Source organism: Triticum dicoccoides, chromosome 2A (genome assembly GCF_002162155.2).
Source record: "Triticum dicoccoides isolate Atlit2015 ecotype Zavitan chromosome 2A, WEW_v2.0, whole genome shotgun sequence".
Taxonomy (NCBI): domain Eukaryota; kingdom Viridiplantae; phylum Streptophyta; class Magnoliopsida; order Poales; family Poaceae; genus Triticum; species Triticum dicoccoides.
The window spans coordinates 414,045,232-414,060,349 of record NC_041382.1 but is presented as its reverse complement, the minus strand read 5'-3'; positions in this window follow the sequence as shown (position 1 = coordinate 414,060,349).

Genomic DNA, 15,118 nt, shown 5'->3' with positions numbered 1-15,118 from the left:
AGAATTATTCTAATGAATCCGCAATGTGTTTATTTTCATCAACACATTTCACTGGTAGCATGCCAACCCTCACTTAACCTAATCACTAACTACCTTATATGTGTTGTGGGGAAACAATGGGAAGCACTGAGGTTTACAATCGAGCTTTGCACATGCATGGTCCTTTGTCTAATAGCACATTATTGTGAAATTGCAGGAACCATTCTAATATGTAGGCTTTTAACAATTTGGTCTTGCACATGTAGGTCCTGCTGTCAGATGTTTTGACCCACTGTGCGACCCTTTGTGCATATGGAGAAATGAGTTGTCCATGAATATTAGTAAAGTCAAGAAACTTAGAAAGATTGTTCGGATAAAGAAATTAGCGACAAAAAACAACAAGATCTTTGTGTGCACAATGAAGAAGACATCAGTTCACTACAGGATGATGCTAACTATTATACCTTGTCTTTCTATTCCTTTGCGCCATTTCAAATCTAGAGAAGATATTTATGCATATCCTTGTTTTCAGGCCTTTACAAAGCAGTTCACTGATGATTACCTCTCAAGCCACCTGTATGGTCAGGAGGCAAGGAAGGTATTCATACAACACCCACGGTTCAATATGGAAGTATTCCTAAAGAGGACGAAGGATGGACGTTCAATCATCCACGGGCACTAGCCTAAAGTTGCAAAGACCTTTAATATCAATGAAGGCTCAATATACGCCTTCCGCTTCAGCAGTTTTCCATATGAGATTCATCTGTCTATGTACCGTCTATGATGCTAATTTCGAAAGGATATAGATGTTGCATGTGAAACTTGGTGCTGGTGCAGTTGTGTAATGGGGTAGCTAGCTATATGCCTATATGGTGTAATTGCGTGCTGAAACTATAAGTACTATGATGTATTTCAATTATGAAATCCTGGTTCCGTAATACGAAAATGAAATATATTATGTGCTTAATATGAAATGTCAATTTGATTAATAAATGGATTATTAATAATAGGCCAATTATCATGCTTATTGGGTTTTTCTATTGCAAACGTTTATTGAGACAACACCGTGGGCGATGACCTCCGACAACCCACACAGTTTCTAGGAAGAAAATGTGTTAGATCCACGACTTCCTTTGAAAAACTATTTATGTTAGGCCACCTTGTGCAAACATTTTCCACATAAAAAGTGTGTGTGATGGACAACCTATGCCACACAGTTTCCTTCATGCATCGTGCGTGATGCATGCAATAACGCAAAAATGATAAAAAAAAATATCGTGTGCAATGGGAACACTATCACAAATGATTTAATGGGGAAAATTATGTGTGATATACGTGCGAATGAAAACGTTTTCCTTGGAATGACTGTGTGGGATGTATATACAAATAGAAACATACTTCTTGGATTGATTATGTGGGATGTACATACTAATGGAAACATACTCATTGGATTGACTGTGTGGAATGTACATACGAATGGAAATGTTTCTCTGAGACTGACTATGTGGGATGTACTTATGACCGGAAATGATTGGGCCTATATAATTGTATTTTTTAACACACTTGTACGTATAATCATATTTTATTGCTCGCACGTCGCACATGAGCTCAATTTGCCCAGCGTGTGTGATCGGAGGGCCTACCCACCCACAGTTTCCGGGTCGTGTGGGAAGGACCCACCTATCGCCCACACTCACTAGACGATGGTTCAAAATGCCGTCGCGGAAAGGGGTTAAAAATCATTTGTATAGCAGCTGTTGTACCAATGTATAAATATAGTATATTGGACATCTTTCATGTTTGTGAGGCCCCATTAAACATTCTATGTGAAATAGTTGACGTTGGACAAGGAAGACAATGTAATGAGTTTTGTTTGCTTATATTCACATAGAAGTTATATTATCATGGATCCTCTAACAGGTGGTGCTTGCTCATAATCTTTTGCTAGCCAAAATTTCATACTAAGTAGAAATACTGCTTGTGCATCAAAAAAACCCTTAAACCCAGTTTCTTGTCATGAAAGTACACCATATCTACCTATGGACTGAATATGATCCTTCAAGTAAGTTGTCATTGGTGCAAAAGCAATAAAAGTTGCTCCTAAATATGTATGGTCTTTTATTGTAAGGGAAAATAAGCTTTCTACGAACTTGTGATGGTGAAGAAATAAAAGCGAGAAACTTCATAATAAAGGTTGCTATCACAAGGGGCAATATGAAGTGACGTTCCTTTACATTAAGAGCTCGCACATCCAAAAATAAAAAGCGCATGACAACCTCTGCTTTCCTCTATGAATGGCCTATCTTTTACTTTATATATTTACTTTTATGCAAGAGTCAATAGTGTTCTTCTCTATTCCATTTTAATTTTCTCTTTTGGAAAGCATCATGTGGTGGGGAAAGATCCAGGCATATATATCCAGTTGAATGTAGGTGATCATGAATTATTATTGTTGACATTACCCTTGGGGTAAACAAGTTGGGAGGCGAAACTATAAGCCCCTATCTTCCTATGTGTTTGACTGAAACTTTTGCTCCATAAATATGTCACGAGTGTCGACAATCATAGAATACTAAATGATAGTTGAGTATGTGAACTTGCTAAACAAATCTCTTACATATACTCTTTCTGATAATATGATAAATTGTAATTGTTTCAGTGACCGAGATCATAGTTTGTTGGTTTTCAAGGAAGTTTATGGTTCATACTTTAGCTTGTGGATGAATTTTTACTTGTTCAAGAGAAGTTTTATGATGATATATTGCTTGTATGATAATGATCATGATGCTTTCATGTCTGTATTTTGTTTTTATCGACACCTCCCACTCTCTAAACATGTGGTCATGATTATCGTTTTCGACTTTCGCTAGAGAACAAGCGAGGTCTAAGCTTGGGAGTTGATACGTCCATTTTGCATCATGTTTTCCTACTGTTATTTATTATGTTTTGGGTCACAATTTCACTTTATGATACAATTCTTATGGTTTTTCTCTCTTATTTTGCAACTTTCACATGAAGAGGGAGATTGCCGGGAGCTGAAATTCTGGATCGGAAAGGGCTCAGCAGAGATAGATGTTCTGCACAACTCCAAATGACCTGAAAATTTACGGAGAATTGTTTTGGAATATATAAAATATTGGCGGAAGCAATACTAGGAGGAAGGCCACCAGGAAGCGACAAGCCTAGGGGTGCGCCCTACCCCTAGTGTGCGCCCATCGAGCTTATTGTGCCCCCCTGGCAGGCCTCCGGTGCCTATCTTCTTCTCTATGAAGCCATTTGCCCTAGAAAAAATAAAGAGAAGACTTTCGGGATGAAGTGTCTCCGTCTCAAGGCGAAACCTGGGCAGAAGCACTTTTGCTCTCTGACGGAGCGATTCCGCCGAGGAAACTTCCCTCCGAGAGGGGAAATCGAAGCCATCGACATCACTATCGATCCTCGCATCCTGGAGGACCAATCTTCATCAACATCTTCACCAGAGCCATCTCATCTCAAACCCTAGTTCATCTCTTGTATTCAATCTTTGTCCCAAACCTCGGATTGGTACCTGTGGGTTGCTAGTGTTGATTACATCTTGTAGTTGATTCTAGTTGGTTTATTTCATGGAAGATTAAATGTTCAGATCCTTAATGATATTCAACAGACCTCTCATCTTGAACTTGAATATGATTTGTGAGTACTTACTTTTGCTCTTGAGGACATGGGTGAAGTCTGGTTATAAGTAATCATGTGATTGGTATTCGTTCGATATTTTGTTGATACGTATTGTTGCTTCCTTTAGTGGTGTCATGTGAATGTCGACTACATGGCACTTCTGATGGGGAACGAAACATGAAAATCAAAAAAAATTCCTACGAACACCCAAGATATATCTAGGAGATGCAAAGAAATGAGAGGCGATTGTGTCTACATACCCTTGTAGACCGACAACATTAGCGTTGTAACGCGATTGATGTAGTCATACTCTTCACGATCCAATCGCAATCCAATCCGATCTAGTGCCGAACAGATGACACCTCCGAGATTAGCACATGTTCAGCTCGATGCACGTACTCTCCTTCTAGATCTAGCAAGCGAGGAAGAGGAGGTAGATGAGATCGGACCCAGTAGGGCAGTATAGTGGTGGTGGCAACAGAATTCCAGCAGGGCTTCGCCAAGCGCATACCGGAGAAACGTGGGTGGAGTTGGGAGAGGCAACAAGCAAGGGTGAAGGGGTGGCTGCCCCCATGCGCATCCCACTCTATATATAGGCTAGGAGGCAGGGGAGGGCATCCAAAACCCTCCTAGGGCTGGCCACATGGGAGAAATCCCTTTAAACTTGGAGATAACATCTTATCTCTAGATTCAACCCTTTAAATTTAGAGATAAGACCTTATCTCTAGATTTAAATGATATGTGCCTTGGGGAATGGTGCAGCCAGCCCACGTGGGTTGTAGCCCCACCCCTCGATCCATGTGGGACCTGTCCACCATTGAGCGGAGCATGGTTATTCTTTGGCTATGGGAGCCTCGAACAGTGCTTCGAGGGCCAATGATGTTGTTTTGTTCTCGGCTCAAAGAGCTCTATCTAGATCGCTTATTACTGTGATCACACCATTAGGCCCTGGCATCTTGAGCTTCATATACCCATAATGTGGTATAGCTTGGAATTTTGTGAATGTGTCTCGCCCCAGTAGGGCGTGATAATCGCTACGAAAGGGCACAATGTGGAAGAGTGATTCTCCGGACCGGTAGTTTTCAGGAGTATAGAATACTACATCAAGAGTAACTCGTCGAGTGCAACGCGCCTCTTTTCCAGGAATAATCCCTCGAAAGGTGGTGTGGCTTTGCTCGATACGAGATCTGTTGAATTGCATTTTGTCCTGGGTGTCCTCATAAATGAGGTTTAACCTGTTTCCACCATCCATTAGTACCTTTTGGAGTCTAAATCCATCCACTATGGGGTTAAGGACGAGGGCGGCATGTGCTCGGACGGGGTGGGCCTTTGGGCCATCCTCCTCGTCGAAGGTGATGGGTGTGTTTGTCCATGAATTTGTTGATACCACCTGGAGGATTTGACCGAGCTCTCGAAGGGTTCTCTTCCTCTAATTTTTTGAGGAAAATGTCTTGTAGATCGTTAGGATCTCAGCGTTGTCATCTAGGGGCGTTGCTAAATGTCTGTTTGAGGGTGAGCCTTCGATAATAGTTTCTTTGTTTTTTGCAACTTGCCTAATCACCCGGCAAGCTCGAAGGTTGTGAGTAGGGTTTGTATTCAGCAGGAAAGAATGTATGGGGCACGACTTGTCGAACAGCTTGTCGAGGACCGTTTTGGATCCTACAAGTGGTTTCTTCTTTTTCTCGATCGGCTCATGTTTGTGTAACACCCACGATGCGGCTATATCTCCCACGTGTCGGAGCACGACTTAGAGGCATAACCGCATAGTAGGCATGTCGCAAGAGGGGTAATCTTTACACATCCGATGTACTGAATAAGAAAGGGATAAAGAGTTGGCTTACAATCGCCACTTCACACAATACATGAATATAACATTACATCATCCAGATTACAATCAAGGTCCGACTATGGAACTAAAACAAAGAAAGACCACCCCTAATGCTAGATCCCCGATCGCCCCGACTGGGCTCCACTACTGATCAACTGGAAACGAAAACAACACAACGAACACGATCTTCATCAGGCTCCTCCTTGAGGTCGGTTGCGTCACCTTCACGGTATCATCGGCACCTGCAACTGGTTTTGGAAGTAAACTGTGAGTCACGGGGACTCAGCAATCTCACACCCTCGCGATCAAGACTATTTAAGCTTATGGGTAGAAAAAAAGGTAGTGAGGTGGAGCTGCAGCAAGCACTAGCATATATGGTAGCTAACTTACGCAAATGAGAGCGAGAAGAGAAGCAAAGCACGGTCGTGAACTAGAAGTGATCAAGAAGTGATCCTGAAACTACTTACATTCAAGCATAACACAAGAACCGTGTTCACTTCCCGGACTCCGCCGGAAAGAGACCATCACGGCTACACACGCGGTTGATGCATTTTAATTAAGTGTCAAGTTCTCTACAACCGGACATTAACAAATTCCCATCTGCCCATAACCGCGGGCACGGCTTTCAAAAGTTCAAAACCCTGCAGGGGTGTCCCAACTTAGCCCATCACAAGCTCTCACGGTCAACAAAGGATATTCCTTCTAGCGGGAAGACCCGATCAGCCTCGGAATCCCGGTTACAAGACATTTGACAATGGTAAAAGAAGACCAGCAAAGCCACCCGATGTGCCGACAAATCCCGATAGGAGTCGCACGTATCTTGTTCTCAGGGCAACACCGGATGAGACTAGCTACGAGTAAAACCAACCCTCAAGTTTCCCCGAGGTGGCCCCGCAGGCAGCTCGGTTCGGACCAACACTCAGAGGAGCACTGGCTCGGGGGGGTTTAAAATAAGATGACCCTTGAGTCTGCAGAACCCAAGGGAAGGTATATGGTGGTAGGTAGGCAAATGGTAAAACCAAGGTCGGGTCTTGCTGGAGGAGTTTTATTCAAAGCAAACTGTCAAGGGGTTCCCATAACACCCAACCGCGTAAGGAACGCAAAATCAAGGAACATAACACCGGTATGACGGAAACTAGGGCGGCAAGAGTGGAACAAAACACCAGGCATAAGGCCGAGCCTTCCACCCTTTACCAAGTATATAAATGCATTAATTAAATAAGAGATATTGTGATATCCCAACATAACCATGTTCCAAACATGGAACAAACTTCAGCTTCACTTAAAACTAGCAACGCTATAAGAGGGGCTGAGTAGAGCGGTAACATAGCCAAACAACGATTTGCTAGGAAAAGTGGGTTAGAGGCTTGACATGGCAATGTGGGAGGCATGATAAGGCAAGTGGTAGGTATCGCGGCATAGAAATAGAGCGAGCAACTAAGCAAGTAAAGATAGAAGTGATTTCGAGGGTATGGTCATCTTGCTTGAGATCCCACAAGGAAGAAGAATGAGTCCATGAAGAAGACAAACGGACGTAGTCGAACGAATTGTCACAAACGCGACGTTATCGGAACCAACCCGAAGAAGCAACACCGGAAAGAAGCACACAACATAGTAAACAACCAACACATGAACATGGCATGATGCACAACAAAGTATGATGCATGTCCGGTTTAATGAGGCATGGCATGGCAAAGTGCAACAAACAACACTACAAATTAAGTGGAGATCAATATGCAACTCCGTTGCATATTGATGAAACACCACATTCAAGTTATTTAGTTTGGTCTCTTTTATGTACCCAACAATATTAAATGTTGATTAACAAGACAAGGGATGAAGCACAACAAAACTACCTATCTAGGCAAGTTTAAATCGGGCCGGAAACAACGAACAACAATTCCGATAAATCCCCATATGCATATTTTAAGGTTTGGTACTGTTCTGACCTAAACGCAATTTTAGAGTTATTAAACATGCAAAGTAGGTACACCATGTTAAACTAGGCATTTTTCTACCCCAAATACATATAAAGTTTGTTAGGTTTGGAGCTACGGTTATTTAGTTATGAATTAAATCATTTTAGCATGCTATATGGACAAAATTACACAAACATCATTTTAAACATTTTAAACATTGATGAAAATTGGATATTATTAAACTAGACAAAATTCTAGACATTTTACATATAAAGTTTGTTTTAATCCAATGCACGGTTAAATAGTTAGGATATGCATGAAGTGCAAGGGTGTTTCTGCAAAACTGGCAGTCTCTGGATAAATAGGAAATTCGTAGATCTGGAAAAAACATGAACGGGCCGAATCTGGCAGGCTGGCCCAACATGAGAAAGGAAAAAAAAGGCGGGGCGCAGGGCAGCTCACCCATGGGCTAAGCCCAGCTAGCGAAGAGGGTGTCCGGCAGGGGAAGCGGATCTGGCCCAATCGGGCGACGTGCGCGGTCAACGGGGATCGATCGGATCTAGGCGCGGGCAAAACTTGTCGCTGCGGTCACTGTCCTCGCGTGCTCACCGGTAGAAATAGGGGAGGCCAGCGATGGACTTGGCGCTCTCCGGTGGGGCAACGTGGCGATCTGGAGGCGGGGACGGGGTCCTGCCGGCAGGAACCGGCCGGCAGGAACCGGCCGGCAATGGGCCAGGGACACGGAGGAAGGCGGTGGCCTAGCAGTTGGCGTCCTCGATGACGGCTGTTGCAAGGTCAACGGCTGCAGGAGGTCCTCGACGACGGAGGGAACTCCGGTGGCGCTGCAAAACTTGTGGGCGAACGAGGCGTGGCAGAGAAGATCCCATGGTGTCTTCCGGCGACCCGGGGTCGAGGCGAGCAGGGGCTTGGTGTTGTCGTCTCTGTGGCGGCTGCAACAGAAGCTTGGCACGCGGCCAACGCTTGGCGACACGGGACTCAAGGCGCAAGGCGAGGCGAGCTCGAGCAGATCCGGCGGTGGCGCTTGCTGGAGGTTACCGGACGAAGCAGAACGACGGCGGCGACGCCGTGGAGCTTGAGCGAGCTCCTCCTCGTTCCTGGGAAGGAGAGAGAGAGAGGGCCACCATGAGAGAGAGAGAGGAAAAAAATAGGAGGAGGAGAGAAACGGGACAAGGCCGGTCCTGGTCGTGGGCGCTGGCGGTGGGGTCGCCGAAGGGCGCGGCCTGCAGGGTCGGCGAGGCTCGGCGCGAGGGCTCCTGCTCTGCTGCTGCGGCTGGTTGGATCGAGGAAGGAGGAGGCTTGTAGGAGCTGCAGGGGGCGCCCTCTGGCCATTGGATCTCCATTCGGGGGTCCAGATGGAAGGATTTGAAGGTTGGGTGGATCTGAAAACGAGGAAGGTAGGTGGTTGGTGCGGTGCTGGATTCGAGGGGGGGGTAAGTGGGTTGGGTTAGGTCTAATTTGGATCCTCCGATCGAAATTGGACGGTTCAGAAAGAATAGGCTAGGGAGTCCAAATAAGAAAACGGTGATATTTTGTAGACGTTTGGGGATGATCCGGACACAATGGTGGCGATAGTTCGGGTCGGGTTCAGGACAGCTTTCGGACGCGCAAGGGGGTCGATGCGCTGTGCAAGGAGGGGTTAGGAGAATGAGGTCAAGTGTGTGGTTAGACTGAGAAGAGAGAGGAGGAATGCAACCCGGCAACCATTTCCGGAGACCGGAAACGTCCGATGTTTAACCGGCTATACTGCCGCTATAGTTAAACGTTGGGGTGTCAAACGAACTCCAAATGTGATGAAACTTGACAGGCGTCCTACCTACAACATAACAACACCGCATGCCAACTTTCAACCCATTCCGAGAACTTTTCGCGGCCACTTATAGAATACGATTTCAGACATGCCGTGGGCGCGTGCAAGTGTGACTGGGCTCAGAACGGACAACGGAAAGAACTAGGAGATCCGGACGGATGCAAGTTTTGAAAACATGATGATGCAATGCACATGATGACATGATAAAATGCAACACGCAAGCGGATGGCATGGCAACGACGGTGAATAACTGGAAGACAGCTGGCGCATCGGTCTCGGGGCGTCACAGTTTGGCTGACCGGCATGGGTTGACTCCGTTTGCCCTTGCTGAGCCTGCTAGGCGCTTTCCATAACGCATTACTTACATACCCGATCTGATAGCTCGGTGAAGTTTTGAATGAGATAGCGGGCGAGGGCATTCAGGATTCATTCGTCTCGGCAGTTATGCTGGAAGGTCGCTAGAATTTCCTTGCTGCCGCAATCTACCATTTTGTTTTTGACTAGGAGGAATCTAGTCCAGAATTGCCAGACCGTTTCTCCGGGCAGTTATTTGATGTACATTAGATCCCATATGTCGGGTGACCTTGAGTTGCCTGGAGAGCATTCGATGTGGGGGTGTGGGAAAAACTTTGTATCCCGACAGGGTGCGAGTTCGGAGTTTTTGCGGCTGTGTCCTCCGTCATCAGGGAATCTGACGTACCGGGCACAGTTGCATAGACTTGAGGTCGTGTGCTGGATCTGAGCTCGACTTCGGGCTCCTTCCGTGTAATGCCCTGATAATTAAGCTATAGTAAAACTCTGTTAATGATGCCACATCACCTCCGTTACTGTTGCTAATCTCTCGTTAGATCAAAACTGATTCGAAAATCAATTCAAAATATGGCAAACAACAAAAATTTTCAAATGTTCGGTGGGTGCCAAATATTGCACTGGTAATTATTGTGGAGAAAACATTTTTTAGAAAATGCCTAAATATTTTGAAGTGAAATAAAACAAAAAAGAAAATAAATAAAAAACAAACAGTAAAAATAAAACAAAAGAAAAGAAAAATAACAGGACCCCCCCTGGGCCAACCAGCCCAGCTGGCCACCAGGCCGGCCGAAACAGACCACCCCCACTCCTCTCCTTATCCCCTGGACCCCGAAACCCTAACCCGCTGACCACCACTCCCCCCCTCGCTCTGGATCTGGATCGGGGGAACGAACAGCACTAACCGCCCTCGACGCCGCCCGGATCGACCGTCGCCGCCGACCAAGACCACCTTGTCGGACTACTTCTCATACATCGCCGTCATCCCCGTCCTCCTCCCTGCGCCCCACTCTCACTCCCCTACACTACCCGATGAGGGCCACGCCCTCTCCTCTCTCCCCTGTCCCGCGCACGGTACGGCGCCGTCCTTGACCGCGCTCCCCGCACCCATCACCGCGCCCTTCCCGTCGTCCGCTCGCGCACGAAGCGGACCGCGACCACGCACCGTCGTGGCCTTCCAGCTCCTGCTCACCCCCCGCCTCCCTTCGCTTTCCCTCCCGCTCCCCCTGCCTTTCCTGCTGCTCTGCCAAGCACCGCCGCTCGCCCTGCACTACTGCTGCCCTACCCCGCACGCGCTGGCCGCGTCCAGCGCCACCGTGCGCGCTCGCGTTGACCACGCCCGCCGCTCGCCCCGCACTACTGGTGTCCTGTACCGGCCGCTGCTCACCCGCGGCCCCTCTTCCCTGTCGACGGCCTCCTTCTAGCCCCTGTACTCGGGCGCCTCCTGCTGCCGCTGTTGCAGCAGGTGCTGCTGCTGCTACTTTGCCATGGTTGCTCCAGCCGTGCCCCGGGGCCTCGCCGTACACGCCCGCGTCCGCCACCCCGGCCATGGCCACCCTTGGCCGCCCTGAGGCCTCTTCCCGACGCGCCGAGGCCGCACCTCCTCGCCGCTGCGCACCGCACCCGCGCGAGCCCCTTGCTCGGCGGCCAGCGCGCGTCCGCCGATGTGGCCGCGCTCACCGCGCCGCTCCCCTCGCCGCCTCCGCCACGCTCGTCGCCGTCCCCTGCCTGGCGCCACTCCGGCCTCCTTACTGCATGCCGCGCCGCTGCTCCGGCCACGGCCACGAACCACGCGTCGGCCCCCTTCGCCCCCCCGCTGGCCATGTCGGGCGCCGACCCCACGCCCGCTAACCGCTCCGCCGCATTAGGCCCCTTCGGGCCTATGACAGGTGGGCCCAGCCCAGAACGTTTTAAAGAAATAAAATAGAAAAATAGAAAAATAATATAATAATAATAATAATTAAAATATTAATTAATTAATTAAAGAATTAATTGACTTAATTAATCATAATAGATTAGTATAATCACTAATTAGCCTAATTAACTGTTAGTTAATTAATCAGTCAATGACAGGCGGGACCCTCACGTCAGTTTGACCAGTCAACACCTTTGTTGACTATTGACGTGATGCTGATGCAATAATACTAATTTCGAATTAATTTAATAAATAATAAATTAGAAAATGGTTTTAAAACTTTAAAAATTAATAGAAAAATAAATTGTAGCTCGGATGGAAAAACTTTGTACATGGAGTTGCTCAAAACGACGAGACGAATCCGAATACGCAGCCCGTTTGTACGCCACACATCCCTAGCATAGCAAACATGAAACTTTCCCCCTCCGATTCATCTGTTCGAAAACGCGAAACACCAGGGATACTTTCCCGGATGTTTTCCCCCTTCGCCGGTATCACCTCCTACTGCGTTAGGGCACACCTAGCACCGTTACTTGTCATGTCATGCATCGATATGCATCTGTTTGCATTGTATTCATTGTTTCTTCCCCCTCTTCTCTCTGGTAGACTACGAGACTGATGTCGCTACTGGTGCCCCGGTCGACTACGTTGTTGACGACCCCTACTTGCCAGAGCAACCAGGCAAGGCCCCCTCCCCCTTGATCACCAGATATCGCCTATTCTTCTCTCTACTGCTTGCATTAGAGTAGTGTACCATGTTACTGCTTTCCGTTAATCCTATTCTGATGCATAGCCTGTCCTTGCTACTACTGTTGTTACCTTACCTGTAATCCTAAATGCTTAGTATAGGATGCTAGTATTCCATCAGTGGCCCTACATTCTTGTCCGTCTGTTATGCTATACTATCGGGCCGTGATCACTTGGGAGGTGATCACGGGTATATGCTTATATACATAATATATGATATTTGTGGTGACTAAAGTCGGGTCGGCTCGTAGAGTACCCGCAAGTGATTCACGGATAGGGACCGAAAGGACGTTTGTCCCGACGGTCCTCTGAGTGGATCTTTGTGGCGGAGCGATAGGGCAGGTTGAGGCCACCTAGGAGAGAGGTGGGCCTGGCCCTGGTCGGCGTCCGTGGTTAATTCAATTAACACGCTTAACGAGATCTTGGCATTTGATCTGAGTCTGGCTGTGGGAGTCCTGGATTAGGGGGTCTCCGGACAGCCGGACTATCTCCATTGGCCGGACTATTAGACTATGAAGATACAAGATTGAAGACTTTGTCTCGTGTCTGGATGGCACTCTACTTGGCGTGGAAGGCAAGCTAGGCAATATGGATATGTGTATCTCCTCCTTTGTAACCGACCTTGTGTAACCCTAACCCCCCCCCTCGGTGTCTATATAAACTAGAGGGTTTTAGTCCGTAGGACACCACAATAACTACAACATACAATCAGACCATAGGCTAGCTTCTAGGGTTTAGCCTCTTCGATCTCGTGGTAGATCTACTCTTGTACTACTCATATCATCAATATTAATCAAGTAGGACGTAGGGTTTTACCTCCATCAAGAGGGCCCGAACCTGGGTAAAACAACGTGTTCCTTGCCTCATGTTACCATCCGCCTTAGACGCACAGTTCGGGACCCCCAACCCGAGATCCGCCGGTTTTGACACTGACATTGGTGCTTTCATTGAGAGTTCCTCCGTGTCGTCGCCGTTAGGCTTGATGGCTCCTACTATCATCAATAGTGATGCAGTCCAGGGTGAGACTTTTCTCCCCGGACAAATCTTCGCATTCGGCGGCTTTGCACTGCGGGCCAATTCGCTTGGCCATCTGGAGCAGATTCAAAGTTACGCCCCTGGCCACCAGGTCGGGTTTGGAAGCTTAAACTACATGGCCGATATCCATGGAGACTTGGTCTTCGATGGATTCGAGCCTCTGCCTTGTGCGTCACGCGGTCATGATGAGTACGATTTAGCTCGACCATCGGACAGTGTTCAGGAGATCGCATAGGCAGCCGCTCCGACCCTCAATTCGGAGCCAGTTGCGCCATCCATGGACGGGTGGATAGACCCCGCCACGGAGGCCTTACCCTCAGCGGCGATCGAGCCAAACATCGACCTTACCTTGCACGAGAGCCGTGTTGTTAAACTGCCGGATCCTTCTCCGGCCACGGACTCCGAACCGTCTGCGCTCGTTCCTATCGAATCCGATTGGGTGCCGATCATGGAGTTTACCTTCGCGGATATTTTTCAGCACTCACCCTTTGGCGACATACTGAACTCATTAAGGTCTCTCTCCTTGTCAGGAGGATCTAGGCCGAACTATGTCCGGCAGGACTGGGATGCGGACGACGAAGAAATTTGCGGCCCACCCACCACCCACTTAGTAGCCACTGTCGATGACTTAACCGACATGCTCGACTTCGACTCTGAAGACATCGACGGTATGGATGACGATGCGGGAGACGAAGAGGAACCACTACCCACAGGGCACTGGACAGCCACCTCATCATACGATATATACATGGTGGATACAGCCAAAGAAGGCAATGGCGACGAGATAGTGGACGATGACCCCTCCAAGAAGCAACCCAAGCTCCGACATCAGCGGCGCCACTCTAAGTCCCGCCAAAGCAAAAGTGGTGATACCAGCACAGGAGATAATAACACTCCGGATAGTGTCGAAGATAACAACAATCCCCTCTAGCAAGATTTAGAGCAGGAGGATGAAGGAGCCAGCCCTCCTGAGAGAGCGGTAGATGGAGAGGAGGAGGATGATAATTACATGCCCCCCTCCGAAGACGAGGCAAGCCTCAGTGACGACGAATTCGCTGTGCCAGAGGATCCCATCGAACAAGAGCACTTCAAACGCCGGCTAGTAGCCATGGCAAACATCCTTAAGAAAAAGCAGCAGCAGCTTCAAGCTGATCAGGATCTGCTAGCTGACAGATGGACTGAAGTCCTCGCGGCCGAGGAATATAAACTGGAGCGCCCCTCCAAGAGTTACCCAAAGTACAGGTTGCTACCCCGACTGGAGGAAGAAGCGTATGATGCGGCTGATCGGCCACCTCGTGGCCGAGATAGAGAGGCATTCCATCCAAAAACTCAGCCTGCACCCCGACACCATTCAAATAAAAAGGCATGGGGAGATACGCCAGACCTGCGAGACATATTGGAGGACAAAGCAAAGCATGCAAGATCGATCTACGGATCACGGGGGCGTGCCACTATGCGAGACGATAAACGTCACGCCGGATACAGTAAAAGTAAATCCGGCCAGGCCAAACACAGCGTGCAAGACCCATTCGAGCTGCGTCGCGATATAGCCCAATACAGAGGCGCCGCACACCCCTTATGCTTCACAGACGAAGTAATGGATCATCAAATCCCGGAAGGTTTCAAACCTGTAAATATTGAATCATACGATGGCACAACAGATCCCGCGGTATGGATCGAGGATTTCCTCCTCCACTTCCACATGGCCCGCGGTGATGACTTACACGCCATCAAATACCTCCCACTAAAGCTCAAAGGACCAGCGCGGCATTGGCTTAACAGCTTGCCAGCAGAGTCCATTAGCTGTTGGAAAGATCTGGAAGCCGCATTCCTCGACAACTTTCAGGGCACCTATGTGCGGCCACCAGATGCCGATGACTTGAGCCACATAATTGAGCAGCCGAAAG